Genomic DNA, 23,024 nt, shown 5'->3' on the forward strand with positions numbered 1-23,024 from the left:
AGAGCTGGTTGCGACTGACTTGTCCTATGCTCGTGTCACATCTTTTAAGCAGTGCCACAGAATGATCGTTAAGAGTAAATCCCCACTCTGTAGTAGGGATGGTGGGGATAATGTATGGAATAACACAAATGATATATATATATACAAATATTTATTATTATCAAGATAATACTAATAAAATAATTTCGTAAAACACTGATCTGATGGTTTTGCTGACTTGCAGTCTGTGTAGTCGAATAGGGATGGTGGGGATGATGGTCGTCTATTAAAATACGTCGGGTCGTCGTTCTCGTCAACAGCCTATAAAATGTATAATTATTTATTTATTTATTTATTTATTTTTTTTTTTTGATAGAAATTAATATGGTGAATATTATCACCTTTGGTTTGTTTTTCCGAATTGGTGCCCATACCCTCTCCGAATGTGTTATTTCTCGGAACCTCCTCTCCTCATCAGCTATCTAAAAAATAAAATAACAGTTAATACTTAAATATTTTTTTAATATTATTATTTACATTATAATTATTACCCGTGATTGTGATAAATCGTCTTCGTTATATGTCATCAATGGAGACATACTTGAGTATCTTGGTGGCGAAGGCTGCAACATTTCCACGTCAAAAGCCTCCGTATAATACTAAAATAAAATATAAATAAGTAAACGTATTATAAAAAAATTGTATATTATTACCTTTAATTCCTCAACTTCTTGTGTCCTCTGGGTAGGCGGGAGAAATTTTATCAGTTCATCGTCATCATTTTCATCAACAGCCTAATGTAATGCGAATGTTAAATAATTTTACTTATAAATAATATATATATCTTCATGCTTTTAGCGAATTCTTCGTCATCCAATTGATTGCTAGCTGTTCAGTTGCGAATAATTTGATCTGGTTTATAAAATTATGTTTGTTCTTCGGTATATTCATTGTAATTAACTCAATATGAATTCCTTAGATTATCTGAATTACTTCTTCCAGTGTCGCAGATTAATCGATATTAAAATCAGTTTTAAAGTATTCTGAAATTTGTTCCATTTGATTTAAAATAATAGGTCTCACAATATCGTTTTTTCTTGATATGATTTCGAAGATGGTCCACTCTAAATCTTGAATTGTCATCAGATCTCTTCGATTCAATAAAATTCTACATCCGTTGGTTTTTTTGGACTCTATGACCAACACATGCTCTCCTTTATACACCATACTTGTAAGCAAAACGAATTCATCTTCCAAAAAAATTATTTTTTTATATTTTACCGTAGGATCGAGAATGTGTGACAAAACATGACCCATGACTGAATATATTCGCTTTAAGAAATCTGATGAAATGTTTACATATCGAGATGGTGTAATTATTCGCAGCACAATATTAAATTGATCTTTCGGGTCGAATCCTACGTTTAAGAATATTCGATTTTCAAAGTTGATTGTAAAATTAGAGCAATCAATGAGTTCATGTGGGGATGTAGGTACGACATACTTGTATAACCGTTTCATTTCACTTATTGGTCCTGCCATCGTATACTATAAGACTTACAACTTGACACTGTTGAATCAAAACTGTGACTGAATCGATCAACTATTAATTGTTATACATAGTATGGTGGGAGTTTAGTGGTAGGGATTAAGTATATATAATGTGTCTTTGCTGCTGCATTTATATATACATATATATAGGTAAAATAAAGATATGTGTGTGTGTGTGCTGTATAATGGATCAGAGGTGTAGACAGTGTTGTGACTGCGGCACAATCTATGGCTTGGCGGGGGAGTAGTGGTGTGGACGGGCGACCTGATCTTCGGCTGAGTGGCAAGTAGCGGAGGTGGCGGTGGCGGTAGTCTCCGGATCGGCACCTATGACTGGGAGGTGAGTAGGAGAGGTGGCGGTGGCGGTAGTCTCCGGATCGGCATCTATGACTGGGCGGTGAGTAGGAGAGGTGGCGGCGGCGGTGGTGGCCCGCCAGGGACCCAGATACTACTAATACCGCCAAAATCTGCAATTTTTTATTTTAATTTGAAAAAAATGTTAAGTTTATTTCGCAAAGTTGTTCCATAATCCGTATATTATTCATTGAAGTACAGTGTATTCATTTTGTTCAAAATCATAATAAAAACAATATTAATTTACAAGTTTCTTAGTATTAGGTACTTATTCAAATCTATATTCCACCTTAATATTAATGTTATTCGATTATTTTTCGAGCTGTATTAACTTTTGGTAGAAGCTAATAAAAACTAATCTAATACGATTTACTTAAAAAACAAAAAAAATAAAACTATTTCATCGCTAAAAATAGTATTCGATGATAAATAATCGAATAAATACCAACAATTTCCCGATGATTACTACTTGAAGTTAAAATTACAGAATTTTCGGTGAATAATTTTTTGCTTGGTAAAAAAAATGAAAACTTATAAAACATATCGGCATTATATATATTATTATGTTAATTTACGATGTTTTTCTATTTTTTTAAATTGATTATTTGAATTCATACAATTTAAGAGGAAATTTAAAGTTAGTCCCAAAAGAGTAATATTATCGAGACCATGTATTCAATGTATATTGTATAGAAATACTAACATAAACATATTTATGAAAATTTAAATTATTTAGATGATATTCAACGTTTCGATAAAAATTAATTTTTTCGAAAACATTATTTTTCTATACCATATATTCTCCTAGGCCACGTCTACAATGTCGATTGTACATCTGTATTAAATGTAACAACGGACACAAAGCGGCATATTTAATTTGTAATACCTAATTATTATTTAAACAGTTGATATTATATTATTACTATGTTGTTTTTCAGTCGTCGACTTTCTTCGTTAAAACATTTAAAAATATTCTAACCTATACCAAATTTTTATTATGAGATGTTCTTGAAATTATAATGATGTAATTATCCATCTATAAATGCGTTTTACTTGATCAAAAATCTTGATAACTAATATGAAACTTGATATGATTTCACCACCGTTCAAATTGTTTCAAACCCCGATCGCCATTGCGAGTAGAATATCAAATTAAGAGAAACTCATTGTACGTAATTTTCGTTTTGGCAGGATATCATTTAGATACCTAATAAGGGCATCGAGTTTATTGAGATTACGCGTGTGTCACGAATAGCAGGATGGAACCGAACGGCGTTACGAGCGTGGGATGCTACGGTATCCTAGTTATACGCACTTATGCATTTGCACAATTAGACCATGGACATATACTTATCTTATCGATAAGAGCGGAAACACAGAGTGTAGGACTATATAGGAGATCCTCGATTAGACCAAAATCAGACGTGAGCAACCAGAGTCAGAGTAAGCACCTTCACACCAGACACCATTCCAAATTAATAATTTTGACTTAGAATATTTCTGTTTAAATCATTCTTGTTCATTAATAGTTTTTTATTCACATCACAATCAAAGAAATATATAATAATTAATCACAAGTAAAGTTGTTATACTTTTTTCACTCAACACCAGTCGTTCTTCCGCCTGTATGGTGGGACGCTACAAATTTTGCACAGTCAGCAGTAATTTTCTTTCAACGGGAAGCTGAATATGTTTTGCTTTTCAACTTCACGGAGGCAACTCACCCAAGAGTCACGTTTGGAGGTCTGATCACCTTCCAGCAACTCTGGGGAAAAAGAGAATCTACGTAGCATGCAACTAGAGCAGTCAGGACAGCTAGCAGAACAACGATGGACGCAACTCGAGCAGTGACAGTATTGTGAGTTGTTACACAAGTTTTGGGGTATTTATGTAAGAATTTTACTATAAGGCCCTGTCACGTCTCCTTTGGATCTATTGTGACCATCGTATAAAGCTTATTGTGAAGTTGTGTATATATATATATATTATCTACTTAAAGAAATAATATAGTAGTTAATGTATAAAAGTGTATGAAAATGTTGAGTATATAAATGGTAGTAGGTATATAGAAAGGTTTATTCTCCATTAACCCTTGGCCAACTTACTTTACCAAAAGACGTCATGAAGTAGTAATCTATAGACTAAGAATTGGACATACCTGGCTTACACATCGTCACCTCATGAGACGAGAAGACCCTGACCAATGTACAACTTGTGGGTAGCTTTAACTGTCAAACATTTCCTCCTATACTGTGGAAACTACGCAGACACCAGAACAGCCTTAAGCATAACTGAGCATCTATATGAAGCACTTGGACCCGATCATGAATATACTGTCAAAATCATAATGTATCTTAAAATAACCAAATTGTATAACCTTATCTGACATTTGTATTTGTATTTGTATTTGTATCTGTATCTATTTTAACTTTGTATTTTTTTTTTTGTTTTTTATTTTTTTTTTTTTTTTCTCTTCATCTTTCCCTCACTTCCAATGCTGTACCTCTATATTTTAACGTTATATACCTTTATAAATAATCCACATTGTACTTAATACTCATAATGTTGTCTAGCACCTAATTTAATGTTTACATTGTACAATATAAACCTAACCTCAATATTTGTGGGAAAAGTTCAGAAATGATTTTTGTGAAGATATTCTTCATACAGAGCGCACTCGATTAAATGACTTTCATTTCACTTTTTCTGATGAAATATTTAATAGAGGTTTGAATGAAATAGAAGATAAAGTTGTTTGTCTGTTTTAAAAATATTTAACTGAATTTGGAATGAACTCACCTATTCGAAATGAAAATGCATCTGATTCTTTGTAATTCTCAATTTTGCGTTCTTACGATGATAACTGATTACAAGAATTTGTAGAAATCAATTTACTAAAATTAGTAGATGATTTTTTATACTTTTAATGCTATTACAGAAAGTGAATGAATCATCAAGGAAGAGTATTATTTTCAGATGCTCTGGGTGGTACAGGAAAAACATTCCTAATTAATTGTTGTTGGCTCAAATTAGATCCTCAGGTAAAGTTGCATTAGCATTTGCTTCATCTGGTATAGCAGCAACTCTCCTTAGTGGCGGCAGAACTGCTCAATCGACTTTCAAGTTACCGTTAAATGTATTATTTGATACAGAATACGTTTGTCCGATTCGTAAAAATGGCCCTCTTGGAAAAATTCTACAAGAACCCTCATTTGTTGTGTGGGATGAGTGTACAATGAGTCACAGATTACATATCGAAGCAATTGATCGAACATTAAAAAATCTTAAGTGTAATAATAACATTATGGGTGGCATTACATTTGTTTTCACTGGTGATTTCCGTCAAACCTTACCAGTGATCCCTAAAGGCACTTGAGCTGATGTCGTTAATGCTTTCTTAAAATCTTCCCCTATATGGAACAATGTTGAAAAACTTTATTTGTGAACAAACATGAGAGTTTATTTATGCAGAGGGGACGATATTTTTCCAGCACAGTTGTTGAAAATTGGAAATGAAACTTTAGAAAATGAAAATGGTTACATTTCTGTCAATCACACGATTGGACGGGTGATCAATACCGTGGAAGTGTAAATTTCTACAGTTTATCCTGAAATTTTTAATCTGTTCAATAAATATTATCAGTGGTTATGTGAAAGAGCTTTTATCTCGCCGAGAAATAGAAATGTAACAGCAAGAGAAATCAATGATATCATCCTTTTAAAATTCGATGGATACTAGCGTGAATATCTATCTATTGATACAATTACATCAACAGATGATGCTATTCGTTATCCACAAGAATTTCTCAATTCTCTTTCTCCTTTGGGATTTCCTCCTTATAAGCTAAAATTAAAAATCGGTGCTCTAATTACATTATTACGTAATCTTCAACCACCGAACTTATGTAATGGTACAAGATTACAAATAAAATCGTTGCGAAATAATATTATAGGATCGTAATTCTTACAGGAACCAACAAAAGGAGAAATTGCATTTATTCCAAGAATTCCCATTATTCCCTCTGACTTGCCGTTTTCTTTCAAACGGCTTCAATTCCCGGTTAAAGTTTCTTTTGCGATTACGATAAACAAAGCTCAAGGTCAAACATTTAAGTACGTTGGCGTAGATCTTCGAGTGCTTTTCACACGTGGGATTTTCTCAAACTGGGGACCCGAATCATCTTATGATTTTAATTTTAACAGGAGATAAAACAAAAATAGTCATATACTCAGAAGTCTTATAAAATTCTTTATCAACCATAAATTACTCAGCATTTCTTTTTTATCTGTATTTATTTTTAATAAAAATATATTAACCATTTATACCACTAGAAAAATTTCAATCCGTTTTCATTAACCATTTTTTATATTTACCGCCCGATCACATTAAACAATAATATTTGAATAAAAATTATACATACAGCTTTTTGTTAAAAAAAAAAAAAATATTTGCTTACAATTCTTCGTGCAGAAACGACTGTAACTCAATAGTTATAAAAAATAAATAAATTATAAAATATATTATTAATTATAAATAAATTATATTTATTTATATTATAATAAACGAATTAGGTATTTTATATTACATATTATTGTAAAAGTATGCAGTAAATGCTTCTCGAATCTTAATAGCATTTGTTGTTGGTCGACGAGGTATTACTTCTAAAGACCTAATTGCGCAAGAATCCTGTACGTCCTGTCGCCATGATCCCTCTTGAATCAAAGTACCGTTGTCATCATACGTATCGAATGTCCCTGGTGGTGCATAAATATGAATAGAATTACTTTTTCTGATAAATTTGTGTAGTAATATGCATGTCATAGTCAAAAGTGACACTTTTTCTGGGGTTAAGCCAATAGGTTTTCTAAATACTCGAAATGTTGATGTCAATATCCCAAAAGTGTTTTCAACTAACACACATGAACTAGATAATTTTTCATTAAATAATCGTTTATCAGATCCAAATTCATGATTTCCCGGATAAGGCTTCATGATGTGCGTACTTAGCGCAAAAGCACCGTCACATAAAAAAACATAAGGCAAGGGCTCGCCTGACCCAAGCAAAGGACACGGTGTTGGTATATTCAAAGTATTTTCCGAAATTCTTTGCCATAATACACTATTCCGTAATACGCCTCTATCACTAATCCTTCCTTGGCTCCCGATGTCAGCGAAAATAAACTGATAATTACTGTCTACTATACCTAAAAGTACAATGCTGAATGATCTTTTATGATTGAAATAATCCGATCCTGTATGAACAGGGCATTGAATATCAATGTGCTTTCCGTCCATGGCTCCAATGGCATGTGGAAAGTTTCCACGGAATCCTTTTTCCACGTTTAGCCATTCTTCTTTTGTAGACGGCATCTGTAAAAAATTATATAAACAGGGGACAATTGGATACCACAAGGCTGTACAGTCATTGGAAAATGAAAAATCAAAGCATTTGTATTTCCCTAAACCGTGTAGATAGACACACAAAATAAACACTTCATTATAAAATCAATAAATTTATCGCTACATTCAGAATATAATATAATTGTTTTTGATTTGTTTAGTCTTATGTACCTGACGAACAAAGTCAAAGCGTGCAAATCGGCTCTGAAAACGATGAAGAAAATCAAAGTGTGGTAACTGAGGATAGAGCGAATATAATAGAAAATATAATAACAGAGGATACGATTAATACAAGTACACTAGTTCCTGAACAACCAAACCCAACGACTTCACGTCGTGGTGCTCCACCTGAGCTTCAAGAGGCAGCAAACCAAATGAAGGATGCATTTGATATGTTAAAAAATGCAATTACCAAAAGAGCTAGTGACAAAGAAGATGATGATGAATATGATCTGTTTGGTAAAATGTTAGCGAAAAAAATAAGGAAATTGCCAGAAAATGAACGAGAGGTATTTATGTATGAAATCGAAGGTATGTACATTGAAAAATTACGTAATATGAACTCCTTCTCTTCTCATTCAAATACATCATTAAATGCACAAAGATTTTATACACCATCAACAGATTTTTCGAACCATACATATCAAAGCAGGCCTTCTTCTAGTTTATCATCATATTCTGAAATGACATATCCAACTTATCCACAAAATTTCTATCAACAAAATTTGAGTAAAAATATAATTGTTGGTAAGCAAAATACAACTATAACATCTGAAAATTACGATCATCGCAGTAATCGTATTGATGAAGAAAACATTATAGCTTAAGCTTTTTCAATGTCTAATGAAAACAATCAGTAAACTACAATTATTTCATTGAAAGTAGTGACTTATATTAAAAAAAAGTTAAAAATGACAGAAAAACGGGAATTTTTACGCAAAACCAGTTTTCGACCAAATCGATATTTTTATATGGTTATAATTCAAAAACTCATCACTGTAAATACTTGAAATATTTTCACCAAATGTTTATGTTAATGTTATCTATATACAGTTTAATTTTCAAAATTTTTTGATTTTTTTTGAGTTATTTATAGACCACTGAAATTTTCAATTTTTCAGAAATTTTTTTTTTGAAGTGTCGATAGCATTTTTTTAGCCCTATTAAAATAGGTATTTGAAAATTTAATACAGAGTTTGTCATAAGTTAGTCTTATAGTGATTAAAAAATTATAAGAATACATAGGCACAATTTTTTTTTATAAGCGTTTATAGTTCAAATTTTTACGAAATCTGTCGAAAATGCGATAATTTGCAAGTAATTTTGAAGTTGAAAAATCATAAAAATTTTTGCGTTTATAAATAAGGATGAAAAATATAACACTAAGTTTTCCATAAGTTTTCCTTCAAGTAGCTATAGAGAAATCTTGAAGCGTCATTATAGGAATAATTTGAGGTGCGTTTGAATTTTAAATTTTTACGAAATAGCGTTACGATAACGATTTATCCTGAAACGATTTTAAATATTTGTTATTATTCAAAAAGTATAAGTCGTAGATACGTGAAAATTTTATCAGTTATTTAGATTGGCATTTTATTTACATGATTTAATTTTCAAAATATTTTGACTTTTTTGAGATATTTATAGACGACTGAAATTTTCAATTTGTCTGAAAATTTTTTTTTGAGATGTCGATAAAATTATTTTGGCCCTATCAAAATACTTGAAAATTGAATACAAAGTTCCTCATAAGTTATTCTTATAGTGATTAAAAAATTATAAAAATACATATGCACGATTTTTTTTATTAGCATTTGAAGTTCAAATATTGACTTCATACGTAAAAATTACGGCAAATTTCAAATTACCTTAGATAGAAATTCATAAAAAATTTTCTTTTTAAATCTAAGATTTGAAAATTTAATACAAGGCTCCTATCATATTTTTACAATAGCAGTTGAAAAATTAAAGAAATATATATGCATAATTTTTGTTTTAAAGCATTCAAAGTTTGAATTTCGACAAAATACTTAAAAATCACGAAAATTCGCAAATTATTTTAAACTTGAAATTCTTAAAGTATTTTCCTTTTATATCTAAGATTTGAAAATTTAATACAAGGCTCCTAACATATTTTAACAATAGCAGTTGAAAAATATTAGAAATATATTGACACAAATTTTTTTCATAAGCATTTACAGTTCAAATTTTGACTAAATACATAAAAATTAGGGCAATGTTCAAATTATGTGAGATAGAAATTCATAAAAGTTTTTCTTTTTAATTCAAAGCTTTGAAAATTTAATACAAGGCTACTAACATATTTTTACATTAGCAGTTGCAAAATTAAAGAAATACATAGTCACATTTTTTTTTTCAAGCATTTAAATTTTAATTTTGACAACATACTTAAAAATCACGAAAATTCGCAAATTATAATTATAGTGATTAAAAAATTATAAGAATACATAGGCACAATTTTTTTTTATAAGCGTTTATAGTTCAAATTTTTACGAAATCTGTCGAAAATGCGATAATTTGCAAGTAATTTTGAAGTTGAAAAATCATAAAAATTTTTGCGTTTATAAATAAGGATGAAAAATATAACACTAAGTTTTCCATAAGTTTTCCTTCAAGTAGCTATAGAGAAATCTCGAAGCGTCATTATAGGAATAATTTGAGGTGCGTTTGAATTTTAAATTTTTACGAAATAGCGTTACGATAACGATTTATCCTGAAACGATTTTAAATATTTGTTATTATTCAAAAAGTATAAGTCGTAGATACGTGAAAATTTTATCAGTTATTAAGATTGTCATTTTCTTTACATGATTTAATTTTAAAAATATTTTGACTTTTTTGAGATATTAATAGACAACTGAAATTTTCAATTTTTCTAAATTTTTTTGAACGGTTGATAAAATTTTTTGGCCCTATCAAAATACTTGAAAATTGAATACAAAGTTCCTCATAAGTTATTCTTATAGTAATTAAAAAATTATAAAATTACGTAGGCACAATTTATTTTTATTAGCATTTGAAGTTCAAATATTGACTAAATACGTAAAAATTACGAAAATTCGCAAATTATTTTAAGCTAGAAATTTATACAAAATTTTCTTTTTAAATCAAAGATTTGAAAATTTTTAATTATCTATAATATATATCCTAGACCGACAAATCATCTCCGTTCAGAATCGTTTTTCGTATACAATGATACCTATCATTGCATTCAAATCTAACCTACCCTAGTCAGAGGTCAACCCCGCCCCCTAATGTACAGCAAAGCGGTACCCACTTACCCGCTTTTTAAAAAATAAATGTTCAAAATGATGTCCATTTTGTGATAAACAAAATGTCATACGTTTTAAAACATTTTCAGTTGTACATTTTTTTTAAATGTTGGTTGGTATATTTGAACAGACTTCTGTAATTTGTTTATTTCGAATGTGAATTTCGAATGATCCTTTAGGACTGTATTTAAGGCCGTACAGACTTCAGGAACAATTTTAGATATAACTTCGCTGGACACTTTGAATAAAAAGTGGAGACTTTTAAAACTATCACATGTGGCCAAATATCTCAAGGTAATTGCAAGGCGCAATTTAGCAGGTATTGCCAATATCCAATGTGTATCTTTTTTTGAAATGATCGGTGAAACTTAACTTAATAAGAATTCAAAATCTACGTGAGTCAAGCTGGTTAGATTTTTGGAAGGGCCGTGTTTGCGCCTAAATACCGTATATGCGCCTATATGCAAAAACCTCGAATGCGCTTAATAAAATTAAAATACGTTAAAAAACTTATTTGCGCCTATAGTTAGGTTATAAATAAATAAATTTGGATTTACATTGCAGTAAACCTTAAATTTCTCGTCCCACTTTTTTCAGACTTCGAACTGACTGAATAAAATGTATTGAATTATTCTGGTGTGGTTAAAAATGTGTCTTTACTGTTATGTTTATATAGTACTAGCTGATCCCGTGTACTTCGTTGCCCGTTAAATGTACTAAATTTATATGACTCAATTTTTGTTCAATTCGTTATTTAATAATCGGTGTATGGATTTCAAAACTTATCTTAACTTTTCCGTTACCTGAAATAAAAATTCTGATTTGCAGAAGTATAATATTATCAGGTAGGCAATCTACCTGCGGTAGATCGCGGACTTGGTGCTGTTTGTACGTAAGTTTATGATTTAACTCTAAGGTATTAAAGTTATACCAAGTTTCCATTTTTACTTAATTCCACTAACGGTGAATAAATATAATCAATCAATACAAAATCCTTGATTATGCTAGCAGTATATTTTTATACATATAAATAGATAGCTGAATTACTTGGCGTTGTCCAGGGAAAAAATAACCCGGGAGGTATTCAACTATTTTATATAAAAAAATGAGGATGAAAAAACTAATATTTTCTTATATTTTGTACCTTTTTTATTTATTAATTTATATATTATCTCTGTACATATTTCTATTAAGATTATAATACTTCTTTGTAAACAATATTTATATTTTTTTTTTGCTCATTTTTTGCTGGACAGATGGCGACACTGTTATTTCATCGGGCACCCGAGAATTGGGCCACATTTTAACTATCTGTTTCGTATAAAATATTTGTTTACATTTTACTAACCGGAAATTGGGCCATACGCATACCATGCAAATTATGTACTGCACCTTGTCCATTTGATGCATACCTGTCATTTGCGTTCACACACATAGGGTGTCATTCATTTGGGCGAATAACCCAAAATTTACCTAAGTAAAGCATATTATATCATTTGGGCGAGAAATCGACTGATCGTTTAGGCTAATTTATAAATTATTGAATACTAGGGAATCAACATAACTACGTTCACAATAACTTTTATAATATTTACTACAGCTAAATATTATTATTATATCGTTTCGGCTAATATAATTTATAAATATAGATAGTGAATGATAATTTGTTAGATTTCCAGGTTAGGTTAGGTTAGAAGTCCAGGGTGGTTGGATGTGCAATACTGTATAGTGTATAGATAAAATCATATAGATTCGAAATTATAAAGTTTGAAGGAATAGAGACCAATAACCAATAAAAATTGTATATTATGTTTGTAAAAAATGTCGGTGGGCCTTAACCCGAAAAATATGTTCTCCACCTCAACTGTGCATATATATATATATATATATATATATATATAGCTGTAGCTTTTAGAAATCTGGAGTACAAAAATTGGACGTACGCATTATGTTATATTTAAATTGGAACAAAAACAATTATGGTGGACTTTAAAATGAATTCACTTTTCAAGAAATAAAATACATTAGAAGTACAATTTAAAAATTAAATAAATAACACACATTGTTTTAAAACTCAATATTTATTAATTGTTATAGAATTTGAAAATTTTAAAATAGTTTTACTTTTTTAAACATTTTAAATGTAAAATTAATTTTATAATATAAATTTGATAAATTTTATAGATTAAATTTTATAAATTATATTTTTAATTAATAAAACGTACATTATTAAGAAATATTTAAAAAAAATTATATAAATATTGGTTAAGACCTGGACATAAATGATAATAATAATCATGTAGCGTTCCAGCATACAGGAGGACGAACGACTTGTGTTGAGGTAGATGGGTTGAGTGAAATAAGTATTACTTGACTTGTGATTAATTATTATATATTTATTTGCTTGCGATGTAAATAAAACACTATTACTGAACAAGAATGATTGAAAATATTTTAAGTCCAAATGATTAATTTGGAATGGTGTCAGCATGAAGGTGCTTGCACTGACTCTGGTGGCTCACATCTGCGTTTAGTCTATTCGGGGCTCTCATACATAGTCTTAAACTCCGCGTTTCCTCTCCAATCGATAAGATAAGTATGTGTCCATAGCTATTTGTGTAAATGCGTAAAGGCGTATCACTAGGATACCGTAGCATCCCACGCTCGTGCGGCCATTCGATTCACGATTTTCTCTTATTTTGATATTCTACTCGTACCGGCGATCGAGGTTTGACACAATGTGATCGGTGGTGAAATCATATGCCCCCGGGACACTTACGTATATCTACGTGTAAAAACGTATTTAGTAGTCTTAGCGGGACGTCACTACATAGCAATTATTAGGAAAAAATAAAAGAGTTTTTCTCCCTCGTCATAAATGTATATTATATTTTGTTGTAACATATTGCGGAACAAAAAAATCCATTGTATTGTAATCATTAAAATTCAAAATATTAACGCTATAAACGTGTACATAAATTTTAGCCATAACTTAAAATACATCCATTGGGAGTTGACAAAAACTTAACAATATAACAAGAATCAATTTTAAATATTTCTAAATCAATTTAATTTATATTTATACTAATATATTAAGTTAAACTTAAAATAATTTTTTACCATATATTACATTTATAAAAAAAGTTACGAAATCCTCTTGGATAATCATATTGTTACAGAAGTCATCAACTGGATTTTGATGAAAGGTTACTGAAAAATAAATTCATATTACATTTTGTGATTGAGTGTATTGGGTGCAGCACACACCGATTATTATTATTTTATAAATGACATTTTCAACAATCATAAACCAACAAATAATATTTAAAAATTTATTTGGTACTTTTAGATTATAGAATAAAATACAATTTATAAATATGAATATTACTAAATTTCCCAATTTTGATACATTTTATCAAAACACATGATGCTCAATACAATATCATGATACCCCGGACCCTACCAGCGGGGTATTTGTGGGAGGGTGATAACCCCCCAAGATATGTTTGAATATCTTATTTTTTTAGGGCTATTAACTTATTAGGGTTAAATTCTTAAATTATAAGTGGAACCGAAGTGGAGTAGTAGTTACCCACTCACGCAGTTGATTGTGACTCCCACAGTTATCGATTCGATTCATAGTAAAGTGTAAAAAAAAATGCGTGGTTTTACAAGATCACAAATTTCCCATGCTTTCGTCCGATTGCGTCATCCAGTTTCCAATAGGTCCAACTCCACTAGAAGTAAATACCGCATATGTCACCTCTTGGAGTTAGGGGATAGTATCATGTATATAGTGATATATACATAGATAAATAGATTACATAGTCTCCTTACTATCCACTTAAGATACGCACTGACAAAGACCTTAAGGTCGTTTTCAATGAAAAAATATTTAAAAAAAATTAAGTGTTATATAAATAAATAATTTTTTTTTTCATGAGAAATTATATTTAGGATTTATTCTTGTCAATTACATAATGATCGCTTTATCAGCTCTTAAGCGATAGCTGATAATATAAACAAGATGACTGATTAAAGTCGACAACACGAGAAGCGTCCACTGGCCGCCACGAATCTAGCGACCAGTTCGCCACGTGGCGCGGGGGTTCGTAATGTTATACATTATGAGCAGGTTAGTTAACCATAGTTAGCTAACCTAACCTGGGACAGCCATGCGCTATGTGGTTTACAACCCAGGCTATCGGGTAGGGTAGCAGTAGCGGGTCGTAATAAAGAGGGATTACTTTTCGTTTCACCAACAGCCGGCAGAGGGAGCATTGCCCTCCCTAAACCCAATCGTTGCCCACTCTAAAAATATTAAAATATTAGATAAAATAATATAATTTAGATTAATATCATATTATTTTATATAATATCCTCGTGTAACGTTACCCCAGCCACACCTGGAGGAAAATCGAATTTCCGGGAAATTTATCAGACCCGGAATTATAAAAAGCTGGTCAGGAATTCACAGGAATTGAATACTAATTATTGGCCCGAAAAATTGCAAAATTCAGATTGGGGGTGGGGGATAATGTATGTATTACTTTTAACTTTTTATGAGAATATTTTGACAATTTTGATGTTTTCAAATCATTTTATATAGGAATGAATAAAATTCGATAAAAAATGTAGTAAACATTCATTCTAAAAACATAAAAATAAATATTCATTAATTATGTAAGAACAGTATATTTTTATTTTTATTTATTTTGACGGCATTTTATATTTAGGTATTATAACAGGTTTGGTAAATAATTTTCATTATATATTATGAAAATAGTCATAATATACGTTCATTTGAAATATTTTTATAATTTATATAAAACATGAACACCCCCATGGCTGACCATGATGCCAATCTTGGTAGCTTTTTGTTCGTACCTCTGTAAAAAAGTATTATTTAAGCCACGTGTACTCCTCGCCTCTCGCAATTTGTATGTATGAACATAACCCACTAATGTTTTAATTGACGCTACGGTGGATTCCACTACAGCATATTAACAACTGTGTCTAAGATTCATAATTCATAGATTATTTATTTATTTACTAAGATTTCCATACCACATGGTGGATTATAATTCTAAGCACATACAAAGATGAATTTTGGTCGCAAATTAAACTAAAATGTTATTCTACACAAGTCCCAAAGCGATACTAATTATTATAAGAATGAAAATTTTGACATTTTCTATACGAAAACAGTGTATACAAAATAAAACTCATTACGTACCAATATTCCCTGGAGTATAATAAAAATTGATATTAATTTTTAAATGTTTTAAGGTTTTAATAAATATTACTGGTACAATTCATCATGACGGAAAAACATAATCAACAAAAATTTTAGAAGCAAACCAAAAACGAAAAAATATATATAATGCACAACACATGATACTCCCGACTTGTTAATTAATATAACATGATGTATAGATATTGCATATTAATATATAAATGAGACATTTTGTCCCAAACTAAGCGAAATATTATTTAACACAAAGTGGTTGTGTTACATATTATAAAGTTTAAATTAGAATAAGAAAAAACAATAGAAATGTGTGTGTCGTGATCGCTAACCATGATGCATTGGTGGTTTTTTGTTTGTACCTCAGTAAAAAAGTATTATTTAATCTGGATGTACTCCTTAAAACTCGAAATGTATGTTTGTATGAACATAACATAACATTTTCTATACGAAAACACTGTATACAAAATAAAACTCAATACGTACTCGATTCTGGAGAATAAAAAAAATTGATATGAATTTTTTAATGTTTTAAGATTTTAATAAATATTACTGGTACAATTCATCATGACGAAAAACATTATCAACAAAAATTTTAGAAGCAAACCAAAAACGAAAAAATATATACATATAAATTTTTATGTATGTTTGTATGAACATAACATAACATTTTCTATACGAAAACACTGTATACAAAATAAAACTCATTACGTACCCACATCATCTGGAGTATAAATGAAAAAATATATATAATGCACAACACATGATACTCCCGACTTGTTAATTAATATAACCTAACCTATAGGTATTGCATATAAATATAAATGAGACATTTTGTCCCAAACTAGGCGAAATATTATTTAACACAATGTGGTTGTGTCACATATTGCAAAGTTTAATTTAGAATAAAAAAAAACAATAGAAATGTGTGTGTCGTGATTACTGACCATGATGCTGATCTTGGTGGTTTTTATTCGTACCCACTGTAAAGCAGTATAATTTAATCCTTGTGTACCTACTCATGCCACTTGCAATTTGTATGTATGAACATAATCTACTAATGTTCAATTGATACTACAGTGGACCCTACCACAGCATTAACTGTGTCGTAGAATTAGGATATAAAATATTTGGATTCGGATTATATTATACAACCACAATCTTATATAAGCATTGAAACACATTATGAATAATATTTTAAAAAACGCTTAAATAATAACTACACATTTCTGGAATCAAGAATATTCACTCGGACACATTGATGTTAAATAGGTTAGCCTTCCTTAAAAATTAATGTATTACCACCTATTATTTTCATAACGGAAAACTTTGTGTAAATATACTTATGTTTTAAAAATTAAACTGATTACGTACTTAATGCACCTAGAATAAAAAGAAAATTAAAATATTGACATTAATTAAAATTTTTTTTTAAGTTTCCTGTTTCTAATATTTTTTATTAAGACATAAGAATTTTCTCCAATAACATTTGAAAAAAAATACTAAAATGTAAAATGTCCAACATGAGACACTCACAGTTCACAAATCAATATATATTATTATGTCACCTCACTCGATGATGTCCAAACCTAAACGACCAACCTAAATGATCCTGCCTCTAGGAATATTGCAAATAAATCTCTAGCCCCAAGCAAACCCACTTAAAATCTCGTTAATTGGCCCAAACCCCGCGAAATATTTTCAATCAACACTCATCTCAACATCAAATTAGAAATTAAAAAAAGGCGTTGATATAACAATCAATACTTTAAGCGACAAAATTCTTATTGCCTAAAATAATTCAATAAAATATACGTCGTTAAATTGGTGTATCTTCGTTTTGGTACACCGCGATTCAGATTCTATAACTCTCAGCGTAGCGTTATTTCGATATCTGGTTCAAACTCCTCTAATTTCCAGATAGGTCTAAGGACAATCATTGACTTTTTCGTTCAAATCAGTAAAGTGGTTTTCGAATTAGAAGTCAACAAATAATTATATTATATTAATTATTTCAAGATAGAATTTGTTTATTTGAGGCAATGAGAATGACAACTTGATTCATGAGTTTACCTCATATGACGTAGAAAATTAATAATAACGAATAATTTATATTATTACTATTATAATTTTCAACCTAGGATAACTTTCACAAACTATAAAACAATTTCAATTCCTTCCGTGAATATCAAGATCCATTTTTCACTCCCTCTTTAAAATGTCAATATTTAAAATTCCCGTTATATTGCAGATCCAGATCAATAGGGAAACCATTTCCAAAAATCAATTATGTAACTTTTGTAGCTTAAGATTTGAAAGCAAAAAGCGTGTGATTGCGTAAGTGGTACTTGATTACTATTGTAAATAGTTACATTTTTATTTATGTCTTCCTTTTCTAATATACCTAATATTTAAGGGATTGTTATTTCGATTTTTATTATATACATGTTTTAAGAACAAATGGACAAATTTTTCAAAATCCAACCATTGCTCACCCAAATTACACTTTATAATACATCTTAAATTTAATTTATATAACATCTTACAAACTAAACACATTTTTGGTATTATCCAAAAGTTTTTCTATTATCATGTAATAATTTGGGATCGTAGCCCCCCTAACAGATATTAAAATTGATGTCCCTCCTTGAAATGTCAATGAGTTTCCAAATAAACTTCTCATAATAGAGAATTGATAAACTCCAATATAAGACAATTAAAATATTTTATCATAAAACTGATTACGTACGTGAATTATCTAGAAAAACATAAAAATTGTTATAAATTATGAAATATACTAAATAAAAATGTATTTTTAATTTTGCAGTTTTAAATAAAACAAAACGCTTTATCGAGACAGAAAATATTATAAAACTTTTAATAAAACTCAAATATTTTTTTTCAAGATATGGCACCTGAATTGCTAATTTATATATTTTATCTCCTAAAATAATCTATTATTTTGATACCATTCACTTGGACTGAATATACTATGAAAATTTCTCATAAATCATAATCTCCTGTCAATAACTTATAGGTCAATACGTCTTATTCAAATTATTTTTGTATTGAATTCTAAAAAGCGGGTAAGTCGTGTATGACGCTCTGCTGTACAGTAGGTTACAAGTGGGTTACTGTAATGGATGGAATTAAATTTGAATCCAATGATATTATATCATTGTATACAAAAAACGATTCTGAGCGAAGACGATTTATCTGTCTAGGATATATTATAGATTATTAAAAATTTTCAAATTTTAGATTTAAAAAGAAAAACTTTTATGAATTTCTATCTAAGATAATTTGAACATTGCCGTAATTTTTACGTATTTAGTCAAAATTTGAACTTTAAATGCTTATAAAAAAAAATCGTGCCTACGAGTTTTTAATATTTTTTAAGTTCTATTGTCACAATGTGTTAGAAGCCTTGTATTAAATTATCAAGCTTTTCTACCGAACAAATAAATTTTTATCGATATTTATAGAAAAAAAACTAAAAAAGTTGAAAAATTAAAATGTCAGTAAACAGCTCAAAACAAATCTAAATATTTTGAAAATTTTATCAAATATAAAAAACGCCTATATAAACATTCAGTCAAAATTTCAAGTATCTGCGGTAATTTGTTTTAGAGTTACACCAAAATAAGGAAATCGCTAAAAGTGAAAATCCAATGTTGTAAAAATTTAAATTTCAAATGCTCATAAAAATTTAATTTGAATTTCCGGTGGAATTTTTATTTGTGATAAAGATTGAAAAACTTGTAAGGAATCTTGTATTAAATTTTTAAATTTTAGATTTAAAAAGAAAATTTTTTATGAATTTCTAGCTTAAAATAATTTGTGTATTTTCGTGATTTTTACGTATTTTGTCAAAATTCAAACTTTGAATGCTTATAAAAAAAAATTGCGACTATGAATTTCTTTTATTTTTCAACTGCTATTGTAACAATATGTTAAGAGCCTTGTATTAAATTTTCAAGCTTTTCTACCTAACAAATAAATTTTTATCGATATTAATTTTAAAAAAACTAATAATGATCGAAAATTTGAAATGCCTATGAATAGTTCAACTTAAGTCGAAATTTTTTGAAAATTGCATGGTGGATAGAATATACTTATATAAACATTAGGTGAAAATTTCATGTATCTATGGTCATTTATTTTAATGTTACATCAAAAACCAAAATCGATTTTGTCGAAAAATGAGTGTGCGTAAAATTTCCCGTTTTTCCCTTAATTTTTAGTTTGTTTTTCTCAATTAATTAGAAAAGTATTAAGAATTTTTTATTTTTGACCCCCCCCCCCCCCAAAGTACCAACTAGATTCACTTTCTGATCGAACGAGGTACTGAAGTCAGAAATCGAAGCATTTTTACTGCCCCAAAACGAGATGACAGACACACAAAAAAAAAAACACACATCATGGTAAAATCAATACATTCATCGCTCCGCTCAGAATCTAAAAATTAAAAAGGGAATTCAAAATTGTAAAAAGTTTGTGCGTACCTGTATGTTGAAATATCTTATTGATTTGGATATAATTAAAAGTGGTATGCATATATATTTTCTACAAATAAAATGGACTCCGACCTTCCACGTTCTCACTCAATTCAAACACTGGGTACATAGTTACTGTTTATGTCTTCATAATTAATTTTAATACACAGAAATTGAATTTTACATACATGTATTACAAAAATATTTGTACTTCAAATCATCAGGAACTGTAACAAAATTTTAATAGTTTTCAATTGTTTTTAATGTATTTACATTCTATAATATTTTGCTTATATAAGTTAGTAACACAGTATGGAATAACAATTCTGTAGATTCAATAAATTATTCACTATGAGGAAAACATAGTACCTAATTGAATCTTCACATTTATTAGAAAATTACAAAGTGTATCTTTCTTATTTCACTCTATAATAGTAATCACGTAAGAAAAATGTAAAAAAAAGTATAAAATGATCCTGCACGGGAAAGTCCTTGACAAATTTGATGCCCAATGATTTACCATAATTATTTAACTACAATAAATTTAATCAAACAAATTTTCACACATTAATGTTATAAGCAACCCTACACAATCTATAAACTCATTAAAGTATTTGTTTTCGAGAGAAATATTTAAAATTTAAAAATCTGTCTTCGAGGCTCACAGGAAAAGGTATCCTTATTTATTATCTGAGAACCATTATGCAATAAGTTTGATTGCTAAGTGATAATTACTATTATACACATAAAAATTGCTGTTCATTATTATTTTATTAAAATGAATGATTCTACAACGAGTAATTTAAATGGCCCAATCTATAAATGAGATATTCATAAAACAATAAAATATAAAAAGACGGGCACACCAGTAATACGATTAAATCTGAATTGAAAGATACGTATAACATCATTGTAAGGTAATCAACTTTGAGAAAAGACGTATTAATCTGTTATTTCCAATAAATTCCTAACATTTGGAATATTCTTCGGAAATTGCTTATAATCTGTTTTCATTTAGAATACACTTTTAATAGTAATTATACATGTTTGGATTAACTTCAATGATCCTATCTTTAATATCTATTAAACTACACCAATATTAGAATAATTTCCTTTTGTCTTTGGCATATCATCATAATACTACCAGTAACACTTTAGGATAAATATTTTGTAAATTCTACAAATACCAGGTGGGACATTTTAAACAAATTTCTAAATTAATTCGAAAACTATTTAGCTTATTTTACTTATGTCACTCTACTTAAACTTAATCAATAATCACTTACAAATCAAATTTTAATTTAAATAAAAATAAAATCTGAATTTTATCGATAAATTAGGAAAACATGTTTTGGTTTTTAATAAATTAAATATTATTAATTTTTTTTTTCAACTATCCAATATTTTGCAACCCACCATTAGGTAGTTTGAACAACATTATTCAATGCATTATATCTGCTTTAGTATTTTAACTGCTGCACTGGTCACGACGCAAGATAAATAAGAAAAAGAGAAAGCAATGGATTTACATATTTTAATGACTATATGTTTAATGTTCAAATATTGACAAAATTCACATTAATCACATTAAAGAACAATGATTGTATTTTGGATGATTTTTATAGATTTGTTAAATATGAATTCAAAGATAAAAGGTCATTGTATACGCTAGTCGATTCTGATCAAAAATACTCTAATTGGATATTCATGATAATAAATTCCTGGACTTGGGTATCCTAAGAAATTTTCTTACATATTTCATTAGAATTCCTTAAAAACATTCAGCATTAATTTGTGTAGGAACGAAGCCCTCTGTCGATACGACAACACTATAATTAAAAAATGATTACTCGCTATATCCCGCAGTCGACTTACGCATCACGCAAACACAAGTACACAACATATCTGTTTATTTTTGTATTAATTCTTCTTTATAATATTGTGTTATATGTGAAATAATTATGTATATGATAAAGCAGGCTATTACACGGTGCCACGCCGGCCGCGCAAATAACATTCAGTTCCCGACTGTTACGAACGTTTGGCCAGCCCCTCCCCCCCAAGGAAAATCTATAAACAAATTATGCATATATTTAAAATGCTACAGTCTAAAACAAACACATTATACAAAATAGAACTGATTACGTACAATTTGAATCTGGAATAAATTAAAATTAGTAGATATTAATAACAAAGTCGTATTTTAACATTGATCAATTTTTATGTTTTTCGACAAATTGTGATAAATAATGATACAGTTTAAACCAAACACCCTTTACAAATTAAAACTGATTACGTACAGTTTCCTCCTATTGGAATAATAACAATAAAAAAAAATTTACTATTAATTATTAAATATTTTGAAGTAGGTATAACGATTTTCACAAATTAATACAATATTTTTTTTTACTATGCAAAAAAGTTATAATTGTAATGTCTAACACACAGCATTCTGGCCTCGGAAATTAATTTATTATGGCCCCTGGGATAACCTGTCCTTGTTACACCATAAACCTGAGCTGGAAAAATGTTGTTTTAACTACCACTTAATTATATACAATCCAAGAAATTTTTCCGGGAATAGAAATATTTCTAAAATATAACTCTAATTGTTGGAGAATTCCCTTCATGAAAAATAAATAATCATTCATAGTACGAATAGAACAACATTTATACTAGACAGCTTAAATAATTATTACATT

General features: G+C 29.2%; 1 long non-coding RNA gene and 1 pseudogene across 1 annotated transcript; both read right to left on the reverse strand.

The window, feature by feature from the left end:
- Window positions 1–171: 171 nt before the first annotated feature.
- On the reverse strand, window positions 172–1,521 carry LOC149056982 (uncharacterized; annotated as a pseudogene).
- An 11,926-nt stretch (window positions 1,522–13,447) lies between these two features.
- Window positions 13,448–22,957, reverse strand: LOC149056983 (uncharacterized). Its single transcript, XR_016190711.1, has 2 exons — window positions 20,511–22,957; window positions 13,448–18,584 (listed from the first exon to the last, which is right to left on the reverse strand). It is a non-coding gene; the product is annotated as an uncharacterized LOC149056983 (long non-coding RNA).
- Window positions 22,958–23,024: the final 67 nt, after the last annotated feature.

Source organism: Diuraphis noxia, unplaced genomic scaffold (assembly GCF_037042655.1).
Source record: "Diuraphis noxia isolate RWA-SAM2 unplaced genomic scaffold, SU_Dnox_SAM2 contig0003, whole genome shotgun sequence".
Taxonomy (NCBI): Eukaryota; Metazoa; Arthropoda; class Insecta; order Hemiptera; family Aphididae; genus Diuraphis; species Diuraphis noxia.